The sequence below is a fragment of the Oratosquilla oratoria genome, chromosome 33, assembly GCF_046742065.1.
Source record: "Oratosquilla oratoria isolate Oo_2021 chromosome 33, ASM4674206v1, whole genome shotgun sequence".
Taxonomy (NCBI): Eukaryota; Metazoa; Arthropoda; class Malacostraca; order Stomatopoda; family Squillidae; genus Oratosquilla; species Oratosquilla oratoria.
Window position 1 is genome coordinate 44,607,079 of NC_134809.1, and position 8,484 is coordinate 44,615,562.

The 8,484-nt window shown below is 38.7% G+C and overlaps 1 protein-coding gene across 2 annotated transcripts in view; it reads right to left on the bottom strand.

Annotated features, from left to right (window-relative positions):
- The window catches only part of alphaCOP (coatomer subunit alpha), a 105,445-nt gene extending 97,592 nt beyond the window's left edge, over positions 1-7,853 (bottom strand). For both annotated transcript variants that reach the window (XM_076172891.1, XM_076172890.1), the window contains exon 1: positions 7,726-7,853. The gene's annotated coding sequence lies outside the window, so the exon portion shown is untranslated. The remainder of the gene's footprint in view (positions 1-7,725) is intronic.
- Between the last annotated feature and the right edge of the window lie 631 nt (positions 7,854-8,484).

The window sequence follows — 8,484 nt, forward strand, 5'->3', positions numbered from 1 at the left end:
AAACACAGACACATACATGGGATGAGGAAGTAAACACGACTGAAAAAAGCAGGAACAAGTTTCAATGGGTGGTGCTGTGATCGCAGTGCATTTATTTACAGTTTGGTGATCATATAATCATATAATGAAGCACCTCCATTGAAAAACAAGCGAGTGGTATCAATTCAAAAGGATCATATAAACGAAATATTGGATATCAAACCAATGAATTGCTAGGGAATCCTGTATTACATTGATATAATTTATAAAATTATCTAATTTTTTATTGCTATATCGCGTAAGTGTGCAATTCTAAAAATTTACCACCTAAACCAACACTTCTGGTTCTTATTAAATCAGGTAATATTTTTAGAAATGCACATACATACATACATACATACATATACCAAGGCTTTTTCCCCCTTACAAGGGAGGTAGCCAAAAAGGAAAAGGCATAAAATCATTCCCACCCATTCCATCCCTGAATACACTCCACACCCCTCTTATCTTAGCACCTCCTGGATGACGGGTCATCCCTGCACCTTGTCCACTGCCCTGGGTCAGAAGCAGTGTCGCAAGACACAGCACATCCACAGCAAGGCCGCTTCATTAAATCAGCGATCCCCCCTCTCCGTCGCCCCATGCATAAAAGGAGAAGACGGGGAGAAATCCCTTCGGGCTACGTCAAATTTTGCTCACACATACTACCTCACCCCCATCCCCCCGCCCATTCCACCTCATGCATCACAACATCATCCATATACAACCATTCTCCATTCACCCGTCTTCTGTCCTTCCTCAACAGACATTCCCCTCTTCCCCAAAGCCCCCTTCACCCCATCCATCCTCCTCATCCTAGGATGTCCCCTCATGTTCACTCCCTCCACATCTGCCTTCCATACCTCTTTTACTAGTCTTTCTTCACTCATTCTTTCCACGTGTCCAAACCATCCTAATACTCTTTCATCAACCCTATCTCCCAACTCCCACTACACTACATAGAACACCCACACACACCAAGAAACATTAAAACAACACCCGAAGACCTGTATCACACACAGATACTCTCTTCTCTTCTTCCACAACCACCAAATACCAGCCCCCGGAAACATATTCATAATCATATCACTCACCGCTCCATTAACACACTGCTGCATGCCAGACCCCCCGATATCCACCCTTCTGAATCCTCTCTCCCACGAAAGGATAGAGTCCACCTGGCCAGACTGTGGTGCGGCCACCACTCAGCACTTCTAAGCTACCATAAGACGCTGGATGACCGCATTGTGAACAGCTGCCCAGGATGTAACACTTCACCTCATACCATACAACACATAATGGAAGACTGCATTATACACAATCATGCACGCAAACAACACAACATACACTCTATAAAGGATTTGTGGGAAAACCCAGTTTCGGCTGTGGCATTCCTTGGGGAGACGGGACTGCTCGGACAGACAGTCTAGGGAACGACAACAACAACAACAACTCCCTTTCCACCCCCGTTCTTCTCCTCACCTACTCATTTCTCACTCTATCTAGCCTAGTAACCCCCATCATACTTCTCAGACACCTCATCTCAAACACATTCAAACTCCTTCTCTCTTCCTCTCTTATGTTCCATGTTTCTGCCCCATACAGTGCTGCTGGCACAATCACTCCTTCATACAGTCTCCTCTTAGCATCCATTCCCAAATGTCTATTCCTCATTACACTCTTTAATCCACCAAGGCATTTACTCGCTTCTCTCAATCTACGTTCTACCTCCACCTTCACTCACCTTTTCCTGCCACATTTGCACCCAAGTATCTAAAACTATCCACTTCCTCCAGTCGCTCTCCCTTAATGCTCACTCCCAGTCTACTGCCACTTTCACCCCTTGTACATCTCATCACCTTACTTTTACCCACATTTATCTTCAGCTTTCTTCTATCACATACTCTCCCAAACTCTGTCACCAACTTCCCCAGTCCCTCCTCCGATCCTGCCACAAGCGCAGTGTTGTCAGCAAACAACAGCTGGCTCACCTCCCACTTTTCTCCACTTTCTTTAACCATCTCCAATCCCTGACCCACTACCCTTGCATTGAACTCTCACACTACCCCATCCATGTATAAGTTGAACAGCCAGGGCGACATAACGCATCCTTGATGAAGTCCTACCTTTACCTCGAACCACTCACTCTCTCCATTTCTAATCCTGACACAAGCTCTACTACTCTCATAAAAACTCTCGACAGCTCCTAGAAGCTTTCCTCCTATCCCGTATATCTGCATAACCTCCCACAGTGCCTTTCTGTCTACCCTATTGTAAGCCTTTTCCAGATGCATAAAAGCCAAAAAAACATCCTTCCCCTTTCCTATAGCTTTCTCACATATTTGTCTTTCCACAAAGATCTGATCTACACAACCTCTACCTGTCCTAAATCCACACTGTTCCTCACCAATTACTCCCTCTGTCCCTCTCCTAATCCTCTCAATCAAGATCCTCCCATAAGCCTTCCCAACTACATTTAACAAGCTAATCCCTCTGAAACTACTACATTCACACTTGTCCCCTTTTCCCTAGTAAAGTGGAACTATACAGGCACTCCTCCAGCACTCTACCCTCTCTCCAGCAAACATTAAATAACCTCACCAACCAGTCCACCATCAATGTACCTCCTTTTTTCAGACATTCTGTATGGCATCCATCCAGAACAGGTGCCTTACCTGCTTTCATCATCTTAACAACTGCCTTCACTTCATCCTTCCTTATTTCTTCTCCATTTTCCTCACTCACCACTCTTATTTTCTTAGCATTTCCCACTGCAACTATCTTTCCTTCCCTATCCTCCTTCACATTTAGCAACTCTCTAAAATATTCTGCCCATCTTCCCCTAACTGCCTTCTCTTCCATTATCATCTCTCCATCTGCACCTTTTACCTTGTCTTCTCTACTTGATTTGCCTCCTCTTCCTCTCTTAATTTCTTTCCAAAACATCTTTTTATTACTTTCAAAATTTTCTGTCATACTCTTACCCCACTTCACATCTGCTCTCCTCTTTGCCTCCTTTACCTTTTGCTTTACTTCTCTTTTCTTTTCTTTGTACCTCTCATATGACTCCCTCGTCCTATTTTGTAACCAATCTGTGAAAGCTCACTTCTTCTCTTCTACAACCTTCTTTGTTTCCTCAGCCCACCATTCACTACCCTTCCTTCTATTTCCTACTGTCCTTCTTGTTCCACACACCATCCTTGCACACTTTGTGACTCACTCCTTGAACCATCCCCATTCCTCCTCCACACCTAGCTCTACTCTATCCTTCACTCCCTCCCACTCCTCCTTCAGCTTCTTCTTGTACTCCTTCTCCTTTAAAGAGTTCACTCTAAGCACCTCCCTACCTTTTGTCCCTTTCCTCTTTCTCCATCTATCCTCCACTCTCAACTTACCTTCCACCAAAAAATGATCTGAACAAAAGTAAAAAGAAATGCACACCTACACAATTATAGCAATAGAAAAACATTAATTTTGTAAATTATAATACATCAACATAATACAGTGAATCCTCCTTATATGGTAATTCTTTTTCCGGTAAATTCACAGTTATGGTATTTGGTAATTACTACCCTCAATTCTGTTTACAGTAAGAAAAATTCACAGATACGGTATCCACTTGTGTTTTGAAGAGGAAAGAGCAGGGAGAAGGTATGCCTACCATATCCTATTATTACACGTTATAATGGGTTCGGTATACGGTAATTTCAGGAATGTATATGTGCCGTATAACGAGGATTTACTGTATACATTTTTTTCATTGGCAGAAATCAATAACAGAAAAAATTGTATTATTTTAGTTGTGCACACCTACATGATATAGCATTAGAAAATTAAATATTAATTTTGTAAATTATGATACATGAACGTAGTATGCAATTTTCTTGGCAGAAATAAATAATAAAAAACCTTGCTACAAGCAAATCTACTAACAAAGACACTAGGATACAGTCCGTATGCCATGCTGTCATCTGTCCAGTCCAGTCACTGTCAGGCATAAGACCATAACATAAGAACATAAAAATGAAGGAGACTGCAAGAGACCATAAGGCCTACACTAAGCAGCTCTGACAATGGCTTTCACATTGTGGACCAGGTGTTCTCCAACTCCAGGTGATGTTAATAAGCACTATTACAAAAACATAGGGCTTCCTTGGATTTTATAAGAAAACACGGGGCTCTGCCATCATCTGTTAATTGCCCAAGGAATAATAATAATCAGGGGCCGTATACACAAAATTGTTAGCACTAACAAATAGCTGTTAAGGGTAACAAATAGCTGTTAAGGGTAACAAATTCCTGTTAAGGCTAACATTTAGCTGTTAAGCACTAACAGTGATACAGAAAACTTGTTAGGGCCTTAAAAGTACTGTTAAGATAAAAGTGCTGAGGAGGACTATTAAGCTCTTAACAAGTTCCTGTTAGTAGAGAAGATGGCGGAGCAACAACAACTAAAAAGATGACTGCGAGTTTATCGACAGCGACGGGACATATTTAACGAGTACAATGACGACGAACTCATCAAACGCTTCAGAATGAACCGTGCTGGTATAATAAAAATGGCTGATTTAGTGAGGGACAAACTTCAATCCCGAACAGAACGGAATCGACCACTGAGTCCTGAGACGGTGGCAATTACCCTATGATATTTAGCCACAGGTAAAATGCAGCAGTGACGAATTTGGGACCTCGCAAGCATCAATCAGCCGTGTCATTACTCAAACAATTGATGCACTATCAGAACCAGATATTGTAACTCAGTTTGTAAAATTCCTATTGACTCGCCAAGAAGTGCAAGTAAAACAAGCAGAGTTCATGGAAAACTGTAGGTTTCCCGGTGTTGTGGGTACCATAGATGGCACAAACATTAGAATTGGGGCTCCAAGTGTCGATGAACATTTATATGTAAACAGAAAACAATACCATAGCATCAACGTGCTTTGTCATGCCTCCCTCTTATCCTTGTGGTTTAAACTTGGCTTGAATCGCCCATTTATTATTATTTTTTCTCCATAATCACGTTGATCAAGAGGAGTGTTTCCTCTTGTGACCAGTTTGGCTTCCTTTTCTTTTTCTGTGTTTCTTCTGCCATGTCTATGTCCTCTGAAATTATTGTTGAGTCTTCTGTCGGAAGATTTGTCTGTGGCACGGCCGCCTGTACAATGCGCCTTCGTCCAAAAATATCTGTCGTTGGTTAATAAGTACTTCTAAAAACCCATACATACGATATCTATGTGCTATCATGATACTTTATTAATAAATTCTGAACAACTGCATTAATAACACTGTTTTATGTGTGCAATTTTTGATAATACGTCCATTTACATGTTCATAAGCTGCTAACTTCAGCGCTGTTTAGCGGTACTTGACAAACAACTGTTTGCTAGCTAACAGTTGTTAGTTAAGCATTGGTGTATAACTTTTAGTGGTTTTCTGTTAGCTAGCAGAGATTGTTAAGGCTAACAAAAAAGTTTTGTGTATACGGCCCCAGGCCATCAGCATCCATGACAACGACAACCCAGTTGATCTTTAGAATTTGAGGTACCGAATTACTAAATATAGGTTATATAGGTTAGTTAAGTTAGAATAGATGAATTTATCATCCTTTCATTTCTTTGACCTCAGTATCTATCAAAACAAACATGGCGATCATTCAACCACTGTGACTTTGTTCATTAGTAGTTTAACAACTTTTTTGTTATTGAATTCTTCCAAGAAAATCACATATTACATTTATGTATTATAATTTACAAAATTAATAATTAATTTTCTATTGCTATATGGCATAGGTGTACAAAACTAAAAATTCACAAAAAAAAATGCTAAAAGCGATACACAAATAAAGCCACTTTGAGTACTTGAGACACCATCTTTATTCTGGTAAATGAGGAGGTTGAAGAAATCAAACTATGATAAATTTGTCTATTTTCACCTAACCTACCTACCTAACCTAACCAACTTGCATTTAGTAATGCAAGTTGTTGTCATCATCACAGCAAAGACAGCATCTAAAGGAGTCGACAAGATTTCATTTGTTTGTGTATAGCTTTTAGCAGCATATTCTGTTATTGAGTTCTGCCAAGAAAAAGATACATAACGTTGATGTATCATAATTTACAAAAACAATATCTGTTTCTAATGCTATATTGCATAGGTGTGCACTTCTACGAAAAAAATAGTATAATTTTAGCTGTGCACAACTACACAATATGGCAATAAAAAGTTAATTATTAATTTTGAAAATTATAATATATCAACATAATATGCAATTTTCTTGGTGGAAATGAAAAACAAAAAAGTTGTTAAAATAGATTTTGTAACTAACAAAGTCACACTGGATAAATGGTACGCCATATTTGTTTTGATAGATGTCGACGCCGAAGATATGAAAGGATGATAAATTCATCTATTCTAACCTAACCCGTATTAAGTAAATTAGTACCTGTAATTTAAAGGTCATTTGGATCATTGTCGTCATCATGACGGATGTTGGCAGCCTGTTCAATCACTCTTTTTAATTGCGGGGTATAAAGGTTTCTCAAAGCTTGAAGGAATGCATGGATTTCAGCTCCATAGCATTCCTTCAAGAATATATACCTCACGAGGTACTGGCGGAAGTACCAAGGGCATACACCAGGCCTCAATACCCACTCAATAGTTTAAGTGTGTAGGAGTACCTCCTGGTCCCCTGGTTCGGTTCTCTCAGAAACTCTAGAGAAGCCTTGTTGTCTTTATAACACCACTTGTTAATATCACCTGGAGTAGGAGAACAACTGGTGCACAAAGTGATGTCCATCATGTAACTGACATTTCAACTGGACTGGGCAGACAACAAACACTTGTCAAAGAACAAGATGGCATCCTGATCCTTTGCTGGCGACTTTGTTCATTAGTATATTTGCTTGTAGCAAGGTATTTTTTTTTATTTCCGCCAAGAAAATCTCATATTACATTCATGTATTATTATAATTTACAAAAATATTTAATTTTCTAGTGTTATCATGTAGTTGTGCACAACTAAAATAAAAACAAAAAATACCTGAAATCATAACTGGGGGACCAAAGTATGATGTGACAGGCTGTAATTGCCATTATCATTAAAATAATTCACCAGTCTAATACAAATATAATCATGGTTACGGGTAGTCACTGTAATACTGAAAATATTATGATTATCGACCAATTCTAAAAATAAAGGACCCCCTCTTGATCTTAAACTTTTTTAATCTGATTATTACCTTTCACCAAACGCCAAACACGGGACCGTATCCCGCTTTGCTGTTTACTATTATACTATTCTATACCCTGTCAGGGACCCTGACAGTCTGAGTCTCGGTCACAATGTAATCATGTAAATGTAAAATGTTAAAATGTAAAAAGCCCTAAGTTGGTCTAATAATTGGGAATAATAATTACACGAGGACATACACAGCTCAACAAAATGTATTACGAAACTTTTCATTAATTCATATCCTAACCTCCCATTATATAAATTCCACGAATGAATAAAATTTTATATATACGTGGTAAAATTTTGACATAAACACACCCGCCTGTCAAACTTATCACACATATATCAGTCTACCGCCCTGTAAATATAGCCCAAGCGTCAATAATCTACAATATATACTCTACAAAAAGCACGGACTAATGGTTAAAATAATCTTAATCACATAGGTTTTAAATAAAATTAAAACTATTACGAACCCAAGAACCACCGTCTGATTGTCGTCTGACGTGGACAGTGATGACAACAACGGAGTGTTATCTATTGAATGTTTTATTTATGTTTTATTTTTTCTTGATTGAAAGGATTGAAATAGTTTTGTATATCCAGACAATTTTTATTAGTCACAATAATAATCTTACTTTGAGATTAGGTATTCTGTAACTTGAATAACATATTAACGTTTTTTCATAGATGGTCTATATTATTCATCTGAACACATTTTAATGTTAACATAAATTATCAAACAATTCTAATTATTTTTCTATATAGAATTGCCTGATTTTTTTATAAATTTAATTTTAGTTAATTTATCCTTTTCCAAACACGAGCTGCCCCCTATGCGGGCAGAGCAAAGAAAACATCCAGCCTTTCTTACTAGAGTACAACGAGCTATCATCGATCAGAGCCGGAAACAAACTGCTTCAATAACTCTACCCGGAAAACAAGAAAGTATTAATGTTTGATGATGTTAGAGTAGAAAACCTAGGAGCGAAAAGACAAACAATATATAACCGCTGGAAACAAAGAGCAACCAACTACTACTACTACTACTACTTTTTTTATAATTAGTAAAGCGACCTCCATCCTTGTGGAACTGTGTGGTGGAAGTAGCAGGTTCTGTCTCCCACAGACACAGTCCATTGGCCCCTCTCCCGCCAATGACTGTGGTCGACGACCCTTTTATTTATCTATTTATTTATTTAATTATTTTCAGTAATGCCTAATACAAAGGTTCA